A 13,915-nucleotide genomic window follows, 5' to 3' on the forward strand; every position below is an offset into this window, starting at 1 on the left:
CATATTTCAGACTTCGGCTCCCCTGTCAAGTCTTTTACAGCCTCCCTATCACTAATTTTTTATGTCTGGGATATGAAGACTAATAGGGTGAGATGGAGTACAAAAGAAGACATTGACCTGAACAACAATATGACAAAGGCCAAGTCCCAAGCAATTTTAAGGATTTCTTAATCAGAATTTTTTATTACTAGATTTTATTTATAAGGACCTCAGCTCCTTGTTCTGATTGGCTTCAGAAAGCAGAAATGGGATCAGTGGATAGATATTACTCAACATAAGGAAAATAAAAACAACCAACTTTCTAAAAATTAGAGGTATCCAAAAGTGAAATGGGAAGTATTGGAAGTTAATGAATCTCCCATTATTAGAAGCAGTAGCCTTCAAGTAAAAATTGGGTAAGCACATTTTTGACAGTAAAATAGGACTCAAAGAGGATGTGAATTTTAAGATCCTGTGGTTCTGATGGCATTTTTAGGGTTTTATAAATGCTTGCCAACAGACTTCATTTTATATGACTCTTTAAAGTTGAATCATTTGTTGGTCAGGCATCAGAGTCCTAATTGGACAGTGGGAAATCACCCACAAATCTAGAGGTGAAAGCCCTATTAAATATTTATGTTTGTCTTGATTTTCACTAGTGAACCATATCATAAGGAAAAGTCCCCCTTAAAAAATCCTGCTGTTGTGCCTCATTATTGCACAAAAGTGATCCTGGGTTTCTGAAGACTATGCCAGAAAAATCAAAAGTTCTGGTAGATTTGACTGTGCTAGAAAGTCTTCAGACATGAAACCAATGACACATTAACTTATATGCCTAAAGGACAATCTAGCCTAGCATGGAAAAGCTCATTGCCAATAGGTTAGCCATTTGTTGATAAATTCTTTAATATGACAACTCATTGAACAAAGGAAAAAAAATAGTACTTCTGGAGCTACTCCCTTATCCTTCTTTTGTGATAATGGAAAAGTGATAAAAAAAAAAAGTGGTCCAAAGTACATAGAATTTCTTATTATTTTAACCAAATGTGTTTTAAATTTGAGATATTTAACCAAGTAAATTACTACAAAATCCAAGTGACATAAAGGAAAGACTCCAACATGTAGACAATCTGTAAGACTGATGATAAAACATAAAAATCACACCAGATTTGAGAGCACAGATAGGTTAAAAGCTATACTAATGGAAGGAATACTCACACTGATGAGATTACAGATCCACTGAACTACTGAACTATTGTAAAGAAGCTGCTTCTTGCTCTAGACAAATTGTCATCGACATGCTTTGCACAAACATCTGGTTGGGACAGTCCATTTCTACTATTAAGAAATGCAATCTGAAGGGCTATGAATCAATTGGGGAATGGTTGAACAAATTTTGATTGATAGTGATGGAATACTATTGTGCTGTAAGAAATGTTGAACAGGATGATTTCAGAAAGAGTTGGAAAGACCCGCGTGAACTGATGCAGAATGAAATAAGCAGAAGCAGGAGAACATTATATCTAGTAATAGCAATATTGTAGAAATGATCAGCTATGATAGACTTAGCTATTTTCAGCAATATAATGATCCAGGACAATTCAGAGGGACAAAGAATGCTATTCATCTCCAGAGAAAAGAACTACTGGAGTTGGAATGCAGATGAAAGCATACACTTTTTCACTTGTTTATTTGAGTTTTGGTCTTGTATGATTACTCACTTATAAAAAAGAATATAAAAATATGTTTTGCATGGTAATACATGTATGACCCAGATCAAATTGCTTTCTAGCTTCAGGAGTGGGGAGGGAAGGGAGAAATGAAGACAATTTGGATCATAAAACTTCAGAAAACCTTTGTAGAAATTTGCTATTACATGTAATTGGTAAAAATAAATAAATTGCTTAAAAAAGCACAATCAACCTGCAATCTACCATTCTATTCCTACCTGACACAGAAAGTTGTCTTTGTGTGAATTGGTTGGAAAGAGAACATATTAGGGAAGAACCATGAGGGGAAAACACAAAGTGATAATTTTGTGGATGAATAATGTTATGCCAGAGTTTGCAAAGCTTTGGAAATCTGCAGGTCCTGCTCCAGTACCATTACCCAATCATGATGCAGTGAGAAGAAGACAGCTACCTTGGAAAGATCACCAAGTTTCAAATAAGGACACCTGAGTCAAAATCCTACTTTGTAAATTGACTAGCTATGTGAAATGGGCAAGAGGCTTAGCTCATTTGAACCTAAATTTTCCTCATCTCTGAAGTGGGGTCGATAATAATATTTGTATGGCTTGCTTGTGAGGGTTACTATAAAGAAAAGTGCTTTGTATGCTTTAACATATTGAAAAATAGTGATTCATTACCCATATTACCTCCTTTTACTGTGCTTTGCTTTATTAGACTTCACAGATATTGCATTTTTTACAAGTTATAGATTTGGGGCAACTGCATAAAGCAAGTGTTTCTGCTCCATTTTTCTAACAGCATGTGCTCATATTGTGTCTGTGTTACATTTTAGTAGTTCTTGCAATATTTCAAACTTTTTCATTATTACTATATTTATTATGGTCACCTATGATCAATAATCTTTGATGTTACTATTTTAACTATTTGAAGGTTCCATGAACCTTGCCCATATAAGATGGGGAACTTAGTTGATAAATGTATGTTTTCTGACTGTTCCACTGATGGCCATTCCCTGGCTCCTCAGGTCTCCCTAATCCCTGAGATATAGCAATATTGAAATTAGGCCAATTAATAACTCTACAGTGGACTCTAAGCATTCAAGAAAAGGAAGGATCCATTGATGTTTTCCTTGTTGTCTGATTTTAAGAAATTGCCACAACCATTCTAACCTTCAGCAGCCACTAGCCTAATCAGTGAGCAGTCATCAATAGAGTGACAAGAGCTTCCACCAGCAAAAAGATTATGACTTGCAGAAGGCTCCGATGATGATGGTAAGCATTTTAAAGCAACAAGGTGTTTTAAAATTAAGATATCTACTTTTCAAAGACATAATACTATTGCATACCTAATAGACTATATAGTAGGGTGTAAATATAATTTTATTTGCACTGGGAGACCAAAAACTTCATGTGGATTTTATTGTGCTGTATTATCACTTTATTGTGCTATTCACTTTATTGTGGTGGTCTGGAACTGAACCTGCCATATCTGAGATATTCCTGCATTATCTTGAAACCTCAGAAGAACACTGGAGCAGCTATCATGGTGAGTTCATCAGCATGCCCCTGTACCATGATCTCTATTAGGAGATGTACTTTCCTTGTTCTAGGAGTTACTGCTGGACTTCGCACTCCTTAGATACAAATTAATTTGAAAAGACTCTTGACATTATGTATCTAGGCTTATGTAGGGAGAAATTTTTACAAAAATGGGGTCAAGGCAGCAATGTAATCTATGCATTTTCCTACTTCTTGAAGAGTTTTTACTAATAATAACCTACAACTATATACTACCTCCTAATACCTACAGATTTTTAATGCATATTGAGTACATGGTCATTACCCCAAAGTTCATTTCATACCTGTTTAAAAGGAGCAGGAAAATAAAGGAAGTCAATAGAAATGATTTTTCTTTTCCTTCTTCCTTACCTATAAAATGAAGGATAAAAGTGAACACTATAGCCTCCCTATTCTCTTTCCATCTTGTTTTTGATTACTATATGATTATAAATGGTCCTAGGAATTCCATATTCCCTGAAAAAAAGGGATAATCTGTGCTCCCTAGTTTATAGTATACCTCCCCTCTAAAGCTACTTTTGATGTATTCTGTATCTTATATGTACTTATCATGCTCACATCGTCTCTCCCATTAGAACACAAACTCCTTGAAATCAGAGACTGTTTTTGATTTTTCTGTGTATCCTCAATGCCTGGCAGATAGTAAACATTTGACAAATATTTGCGGCTATATTGCTTGAGGATAGCAAGAGATGGGTGCAATGGTAATGAAAAGTGGAATCGTGATGTCTCATTCATTTGAAAATTTTAATATTTCATTAGAAACAGCATCAAACGTCAATGCAAATAATAAAACATGCTTACTAATTATTTACACATATTTAAATTAGTTAACTTTATTGTATAAAATAACACTTTTTTCAGCCCTTCCTTCTAGTCTTAAAAAAAAAAAAAGATTCCTTTGGTCTATTCATTCCTGTTCACTTTCCTTCCTGGTTATGCTTCATTAAATTCTGAGCTCCTTCAGAGCAGAAACTATCTTTTACTTCTTTGTGTCTCTAGTGCTTAGCACAATGTCTGGCATATACTAGTTGCTTAATAAAGGTTCATCAATTAATTATAACTAGCATGTAGTCCTTTCTTTTAGTTCTGCTTTTTCGCTTTGTATTATTTCATAAAGATCTTCTGCTATTAATATTACTAAATCATTATTAATATATTATTTCCACACCAAATTAAAGTTATCAGTATGGCATCAAAGTACTTACTACCAATGTACATCTGGGGTGAGAATGTCAAGAGAGGTCCAGGTGTAAAGGTGCATTCCCATTGAACATCCTTTGTTTCTAGTCTTGGTTTCACCATTGATGCAACCTGCCCAGATTGCAGCATATAAGGTCTAAATGTTGGGTCCCTTTGGCAGAAGGAATTACTCTTTTTGATGTGGACATTACAATGGGACATTGGTGGCATCCCCAGTCATTCTATATCCGGAAAAAAAATCCAATGAGGTGAGCTTCTTGGGAGGATCAGAAGCCTGTCCATGTCTAGCACGTTGACACTAGCCCTTCTCAGGGTGATAGAGTCCCACATTTGACTTTATAAGTGTAGCACTGTAGGTCACAGTGCCTCACCAAGTACTCAAAGAATGTTTCCTTTTCCCAGGTTCGATGTTCTTGATTTTGGACTAAGTTTCTCTGAAGTTTCTTCCAGATCTGGAACTCTATGTTTCTGTGACAAAATAATTCTCTGCCTACAATTCTCTTTATTTCCAACTGGTTTTCTAGAGATATGTTATTTCCTTACTTTTATGATAATAACAGGAACCTCAGAGTGGGAAAAAAGGCATCCCAAGCCACTAGATAGAGCATCTGGTATACCAATGACCAGAGTTGACCATATGGGGAAGGTGCCTAAAATTGAACCTAGGGAATATAATAACTTCCAGTGGCATAATTGTCCTGCCATTTTCCTCAATATTATCTTCTTTGCTATTTTTTATTTTTTATATGCAGGACATTGTTGCTTTAGTTCTAAATAGATATAAGGATTAAAACTTCCTGCATGCTCACATAACATCCAATTTTCAGGTGTAAGTTTTGTCCTGAATATTTGTTTTTTACTAGGAAAAATAACTTAATTTTTCTTTCTTTTTAGTCTTTCCTTGTTCCTCAAAATGCTGTGTTAGTGAGATTAGATCTGCAAAGGCTCTGTTAGTAGAGCTTAAATTTAAGCAAATCTTACTATGTTAGAAGGATTATGAGTATGAGCCAAAGAACAATTTGCATGTCTGTCATTAAAGTTTGGAGAGACTAATTACCAGATTGTCTATAGGATAATTAATTTTTTTGTCATAATAGAAGGGTAGGTTCTGTGTTGTTAGGTGGAATATCCATACTGATGGCATCACATGTACTTGAAATGTTGAAGTAGATTGAATGTTAATATTTCTGTGAAAGGTACCAGCATCTTTCTAGTTACCTAAGCTGGCAATATTGGTCGTCCTTTACTCTTTCTCCTCTCTCTTTCATCCCTAATATCAAACTATCTTCCAAGTCTTATTGATTCTACCTCCATCATATGTCTTGCATACAATATATAGTGACATCATTTTGGTCCTCTTTGAGTACGAAGGACAGTAACTGACTGAATACGATCCTTTTTCTTCACTCACAGGGATGCTCTTTGTTCAGAGAGCCTTGGTCTCTCCCTGCTTCTAGCCTCTCCCTTCTCTAAACCATTCTCTACACAACTGGTAAATAATGTTCAGATAGAGATCTAATTATGTTACTCTCTTGTTTAAATGCAAACTCTTCACACTGGTTTGCAAAGTTCTCCACACCCAGGCCCCAACCTACTTTCTCAAACTTATTTCATACAGTTCCCTTTCACACACCCATAAGTTCCAATCAAACTGGACTCTTACTGTCTCAAACTTTGCATTCCATCCTTCAACTCAGTGCCTTTGATAACCATGCAGCCCTTGTCTATAATGTACTTATTATTTAATTTCACTCCTTAAAATCATTTACTGTCTCTAAGAATCAGCTCTAATATCAGACCCTGTGTGAAGTCTTTTCTGATCAGTTCCTAGTGTTATCTCCCTTCTCAAATGATTGTGTTTTACGGTGTATGTTGTATCTGGTAGTATGATCTGAGCTTCTTCAGTCAGGAACTTAAAAAGTAATTGCCTTTTGATTTAGAGTCGCTACCACATGCCTTGCATATAGTACAAACACGAAGTGTTTCCTAACTCGTTGTTAAATAATACTATTTGATAACTTGTTTATGTTACTTTAGATGATATACCTATAAGATTCAAAAATAGAGCAAATATTATTTTCCTATTTTATAGATGATGAAGCTGAAATTCAGAGAGGCTAAATAACTTTTTCTGGTCACAGGAAGGAAGTGGTGGAAGTGGGATTTGAACCAAGATCTCTTGTGAATATGAATCAAGCATACTTTTTTACATATAGTGCACCTAGAAAGGCATTGTTATCCAATAATAAAATAATTGTTGGAATGCTTTGTAACAATGGGAGGAATCATAAGAGATTATGAAAAGGTCAAGTTTTAATCTTATCCTGTTATAAGCCCACATTTGGAAAATCCAAAGTAATTACAATTTTACCTTTAATTAATTGTTGAAATAAGTCTCCAGTTTTCACTAGTCCATAATATTATTTTGGTGGCTCTTTCTTCCCCTCAGCACTTCAGAAGTAGTAAAATGAATAAAACATCCCTCAGTTCTACCGAATAGCTAAAACTATTATTCCTTTTGTGTGGGTGGGTGAGAGGCTAGTTATGAGACTGTTTTAATTACATCTTCATTTCTTTTTAATGTGAATACCAAGCCATTGTAAAATAAAGAAAATCATAATTAAACATATTCTACACTCCTTGGAGGAAAGATGCTATGTAAGCACTAAATAGTTTTATAACTTGAAACTAAATACCACATCTGAGTTCATCACAACCAATGATGAGCCTTTTACGTAGAGAAAAAAACTTGCCTGTTATGTCTCTATGTAGGTCATGGCTTCTAAGAAGTGAAACAATGTCCAAGAACAGTTGTGGCTTTTCCAAGAGTAATCTCAGTGATATTTCCATGGACTCTACACTAGACTCACTGGTGCTTGGAACATGTACCGTATCAGGGAACCAATGGCAGAACTGCATTTTAGAATTCCCAGATTAAAAACAAGAAAGAAAAGAAAAAGACCCTATGAGAAATAATTAAATATTTTCAACTGACAAAGAATTTTTAAAATAAAATTATTGTAAAAGAAAAAAAGAATGAAAATATTAGCAACTTCTGTGATTTTTTAATATATGTGTCGTAGGGCGAATTATTAGTCAGTGGACGTGAACACAATCAATATTAGGGAACCAAAGACATTGTTATTTGGGCAGCAGAAGCTAAAATTTAAATAGCACTATTAGATTATAAGTGTTATAAGTAAAATATATTTGATACTATTAATACTGATAATAACCATGACATATAACATTTTAAATTATGCACAGTGCTTCATATACATAACATCATTTGAACTGAACAATTCTGAGAGGTAGGTTGCGTGGACAGAATCATACCTTTTTTACAGATAAGAAAATTACAATTCAAAAAAGGTTCAGAGTCATAGATCTAGAGCTGCAAGGAACGTTAATGATCATCTATCCCAGTCTCCTCATTTTACAAGTAAAGTTAACAACTTGACCAAGGTCACACAGCTAGCGAATTTCAGACATGGAACTTGGACATAGGTCATCCTGACTCTTCGGGAAGTGAGGTGGAGCAGTGGATAGAGTACTAGGTTTGAAATCAGGAAGACTCCTCTTCATCAGTTCAAATCTGGTTTCAGATACATATTAACTATGTGGTGCTCACTTCGGCAACACATATACATATTAACTATGTGACCCTGGACAAGTCACTTAACCCTTAGTTTTCTTATCTGTAAAATGAGCTACAGAAGGAACTACTCCAGTATCTCTGTTGAGAAAACCCCAAAATGGGGTCTGGAGGAGTCAAGCACAACTGAATCAACAGCAGCAACAATGACAACAACCTCCTGACTCTATCTTCAGCACTCCATTCTTCTTATTCATTAAATTAATGAGTTCTCCATTCTCTTTGTTGATTCTGTTCTAAAACAGGTAAAACAATCAAGGATAATTTAATAATAAAGAGAGCCAGTCAAATCCAATCCTGAGGGTTTCCTGAGAATCTTTCTTTGGACAGTGAAACCCTGATTCCCTGGTCAAAGATTCCATCCTTATAATAACCATAGTCATTTACTGTGATGTCACTAAAACAATATCACCATATATTGTTTTTTATTATTTATTTATTTTTATTTTTTTAAACCCTTAACTTCTGAGTATTGGCTCCAAGGCAGAAGAGTGGTAAGGACTAGGCAATGGGGGTCAAGTGACTTGCCCAGGGTCACACAGCTGGGAAGTGTCTGAGCCCAGATTTGAACCTAGGATCTCCCATCTCTAAGCCTAACTCTCAATCCACTGACTACCCAGATGCCCCACCATATATTGTTTCTATGACTTGTGGATACATGGCAGGTTGTATTTCAAAATTATTGGTTGTAAAAATTGAACATTGGCCAACTCTAGAGTTGTTTTGTCCAAAACGGGATTTGGCCCTCTGAGGCAGCTAAAAAGCTTTAAGGATCATGGTCCTGTATGGCATGGGGGAAAATTAAAGTTAGAAGACTGGTATTCAAGCCACATAAATATCATTTATTAGCTATGTAACACTGGGCAAATGAATTCTCTCTGAACTCGCGCATTTTACGGTGTGGGTGTAAAGAAGGTATGTTGTAAGCCTTAAAGTGCTATAGAAATTCAAGTTATCCTGCTATCCAGGCATTTGCAGTCATAACTATACTCCTGAAAAAAAAAAACACCTTCATATACTGCTCCTGCTATCAGCAATGCAAGAACCCAAGACAACTCCAAGGAACTCATGATGAAAAAGGCTCTCCACCATCCAAGAAGGAACTAATGAAGTCTGAATGCAGATTCATTAATTTTTTTCCTAGTAGATTATATGTGTCTTCTTTCACAACATGATGAGCATGGAAGTACATATTGCATGATAGTATGTACATAATCTATATCATATTACCTGCAGTCTTAGGGAGGGGTAGGAAGGAGGCAAAGAGCATGGATTGCAAAATGTTAGAAAACAATTACTAAAAATTGTACCTACAGGTAATCTAGAAAAATATAATAAAAAATACTGCCCCTCCCTCTGCAAATGAAATCTGGCTTCCTGGCCAGACTCTCTCAAATATCATTTTGAAATTATATTCCTTTCCTCCCTTACTAGAATATCAATGGCAGCTCCATATATATATATATATATATATATATGTATGTATGTATGTATGTATGTATGTATATGTGTGTGTGTATAATAAAATCCCAAGCTGCTCAAGCAAGTTTTCAAGGTTCTTCATTAATGAACATATCCAGAATCCTACGCTTTTTTTCAGACTATATTTATTTATGCTCTTTCTGCTTGGGTCTTTTGCTGGAAGTAAGACAGAATCACAGAACTGCCATTACTTACTTACTTCTCTTCCGACATTTACTAGATGATCTCTCAAATACCATAGGATGATATAACTAGAAATGCAAAGGACCTTACAAGTCATTTAGGTCAAGGTTTTAATTTTATATATGAGGACATCAAAGCTCAGAGAAGTTAGGCATCTTGGCCAAAAGTCACATAACAAGCAAGTGGCAGAGCTAGTATTTGATCTTAGGTCCTGCTATGCCAATAGTCGTTCAGTTGTTTTAGTCATGTCTACCTCACAGGTGACTCAATTTGACATTTTCTTGGCAAAAATACTGTAGTGATTTGTTATTTCCTTCTCTAACTCATTTTACAGGTGAAGAAACTGAGGAAAAACAGAGTTAAGTGACTTGCCCAAGGCCACAAAGCTAGTAAGTATCTGAAGCCAGATTTAAGGTGATGAAGATGAATCTTCTTGATTCCAAGCCCAATGCTCTATCTACTGGGTCACCTCACTGCCCATTTATCTAATCCCTATTTAACCCTAATAAAGGTTCTGGTGGTTGTTGAAAGAGTTGAGTTCCTGGTTAATGATCTATTTTTTCTCCCTAACTCCCTCAGATTAGGGGAACCTTAATAGGCATATGGATATTCCCTCAAATACTCTCATCTCCCAGTTCATCAATTTGCTGATTTCCCATAAACTACTCTTCTACCACACCACCGTTACTCACAGAGATAGTAATACCCTTGGTCTTGCATCACCCACAAATGTTCCATTTTCATGTTCATGAATTCTGAAATTCCTTTATCTGATATATTATTGGCATTCCACTTCTTCCACATTGCAACTCCAAATCATATTCTTCTTCTTCTCTACCACCCCCAATCCCTCCCCACCTCACAGTTCCCAGGTCATTACCCCTATGTAAGCTACATTTTTTTTTCTTTTTTCTATCTTGACTGTTGGTGAACTAGTTCAACTCTACTGTCCTCTTCTCTCAAATCCCTTTCTCTTTTCTCTTGTGAAAGATCTTGTTTTGTGAAACTTCATCCTTGGGTCATTCCTACCATCTGCTACCTTTGCCCCTACTCGTATTCTACTTAAAAAGTGAAGAAAATTACAAAAGTGTGTTTACTGGATCCAATACAAATTAATATTATATAATCTCAATTGGTGTAACAAAATCTGGCCTTTACTGTGGACAGGCAATATAGACAATTCTCCCAAATCAATTCATTCTCTCACTCAACACATCTGCTTCTTAAAACTTTTTTATTTCTCTTAAAATGTCCCAAAGCTCTCTCTCTCACACACACACACACACACACACACTTTCAGGTGAGAACCTTGCCTCATACCTTCAATGAAAAAGTTGGTCAATCTCTGACAGCTCTCTTTTCTCTGTATCTCATGTCACTCAGATGCTTTCCCTCACAATCTCGTTAACTCTTCTCTCACACATCAAGATGGGACCTTTCTCCTTACTGTGGCAAAAGTTTCTCCATGCATCAATGACCTTATACTTTTTGTCTTCTATAGTAGGTTCCCCCCCATCAGTCTCTCACTAATCTTCAATCCATCCTTATCTACTGGTTGCTTCTCTGATATCTACAATACTCACCCACCCACCCCATGTCTCTCCAATCTCACAAAACTCCTACTCATTTGCTTGCATCCATCCACCTACACTATAATTCTTCTCTATTTAGGAACTAAACTCCTCAAGAATGCAGTCTACAATTGGTGCCTCCAGCTCCTCGCCTCAAACTCTTCTCTTTAGTTATGCTTTTGACCTCATCATCCAACCCAAACTCTTAACATTACAAGACATCCCTTAATTGTCAAATCTAATGGCTTTCATCTTTCTTGACCTCTCTGCAATCTTTGATGCTGATGATTACCCTTGTCTTCTTGATATTTTCTTCTTTCTAGGTTTTATGATACTTCTTTGTTCTGGTTTTCCTCTCATCTGATCACCCCTTTTCTGTTTCCTTTGCTAGATTTTTATCCAGGTCTTAACCATCAACCTTGATTGTCCCTCAAGTCTATCTCTTAGACTTTCTTTTCTTTCTTTTATTTTGTCTGGTGATCTAATCAGCTCCCATGGATTTAATTACATCTCTACATAGATAAATATGGGATTTATTTGTCTAGACCTAAATGTCACCTGTCCCTCATTCTTTTAACTCTACCTCTAGGATGTTTTGAACTGGATATCTTATAGATACCTTAAATATTCCAAATTGGCCTCATTATCTCCTGCTTCCTCCACCACCTTCAAAATAAAAGACAAAATTTTCACCTCTTCCTAACTTCCCTGTTACTGTTAAGGAACTGACATCCTCCCAGTCATCCAGGATTGCAACCTTTGTGTCATCCCCAACTTCTCACTCTCTCTCATCCTTCACCACCTATTGATTACTAGATTTACCATTGTAACATCTATAGTTTATTGTTGCTAGCTTATTATCTGTCAATTATAATCTCTGCTTTATTATCTCATTATTCTCTTCTCCCCTTTGACCCTGCGACCACCTTGGTACACGCCCTCATAACCTCACACCTATACTATTGTAATGTCTTTCTGGTTAGCCTCCCTCAAATATCTCTCCATTCCAGTCTATCTTCCACTCAAATTAATCTTCCTAAAGTTATGTCCAACAACATCACTTCTTATGGAGCACACCAGTGGCTCCCTATTGCCTTCATTATCAAATATAAACTCTTTTTCTTGTCTTTTCAAGTCCTTTATAACCAGGTATCTGTCTACTTCTCCAATATGTTTTTATCTCCATAAATTATGTGCCATAGTGTATCATCTCTGTGTATATTGTTCTGGTTCTACTCCTTTCGCTCTGCATCAATTCCTGGAGGTCATTCCTGTTCACATGGAATTCCTCCAGTTCATTATTCCTTTGAGCACAATAATATTCCATCACCAGCAGATACCACAATTTGTTCAGCCATTCCCCAATTGAAGGGCATACCCTTGTTTTCCAGTTGTACAAGGTTCTTTCTGTAGAATTTCCCTTAAGAAAAAAAAAAAAGATTCTACTATTACCCATTTTGATTAGGCCCATGTTTTTCTATTGGTCATCAATGTCTTCAATTTTATAACTTTTAAATTGAAGGCAATTAAATCCCTAGAGAAGGAAATTTTCTATTTATATTGTAAATGTGGTTGGAATAGGTAATAGCAATGCAAACTTTCCATATCCGGCCATGTAAATATTTGCTGGGGTTTCTGTCATCTAAGCAGCTATGTTTGATTCCCTTGTTCAGATGAAGAAGAACACGTACCATGTTATGCAAATGAAAATTACAGGGCCTTCTTGTTAAGTGTGGATAATGTAGAAATCTAATTTTCTGTTCAGGTCCTAGAGTACTGGTGCAGTAGAACGGGTACTCTCTTTGTAGTCAGAGGAACTGGTTCCAAAGCTTGGCTCTCTATGATCTAGGCAAAAATATTTACCTTCTCTGGGGCTCTGTTTTCTCAACTGTTATCTAGGGGAGGAGAGAATATTGAATTAAATGACACTTAAGTTTCCTTTGGCCTCCAAATTTATAATATTATTTCTTAAGAATGTCTCAGAAATACAGGAGAAGAGCTCTACTAGACAATTCAAAGATATCTAGATGAATGGAAAAGATCAGGAGTAAAGAGAGTTCTTCCAGCTCTAAGATCTATCCCTACCTCAAACCAGGTATCTATTCAAGATTCTGCATGCCAGAGATGGTCAAGACCTAGAGCTCGCCCATGCCTTTGCGTGCTTTTGCAAGCTCTGTGTTCCTGTATCTCCATCATCTCAGTGTTGCAGGAAGAAGTTGAGACCAACCATATTTGATAAACCAAAGTGGGAAACTGATCTAAAATTCAAATTTTATTCTATATTCATTACTTATTGTTGGTAGAAGTTAATCACCAGAGGGGTGGCCTTCAGGTGATCATTTTTTGGCTATAGCAATTCACAAAAACCTGCAAATGCAGAGTAATAAGCATCTGAATTGATGAAAGAAATTCCCATACCAATGAACTAATGGTTTTCATAAAACAGTCATTGTTGTGGAAGCCTTGACATCCCACAGTAAGATCTGGATCAGTCAGGTGTCTGGTCATCTTCATGTGGTACAAATATTTACTCTTTCCATAGAACAAAAGCAAAAACAAAAGGAATCCAAGTCT

Source organism: Gracilinanus agilis, chromosome 1, assembly GCF_016433145.1.
Source record: "Gracilinanus agilis isolate LMUSP501 chromosome 1, AgileGrace, whole genome shotgun sequence".
In the NCBI taxonomy this organism is placed as follows: domain Eukaryota; kingdom Metazoa; phylum Chordata; class Mammalia; order Didelphimorphia; family Didelphidae; genus Gracilinanus; species Gracilinanus agilis.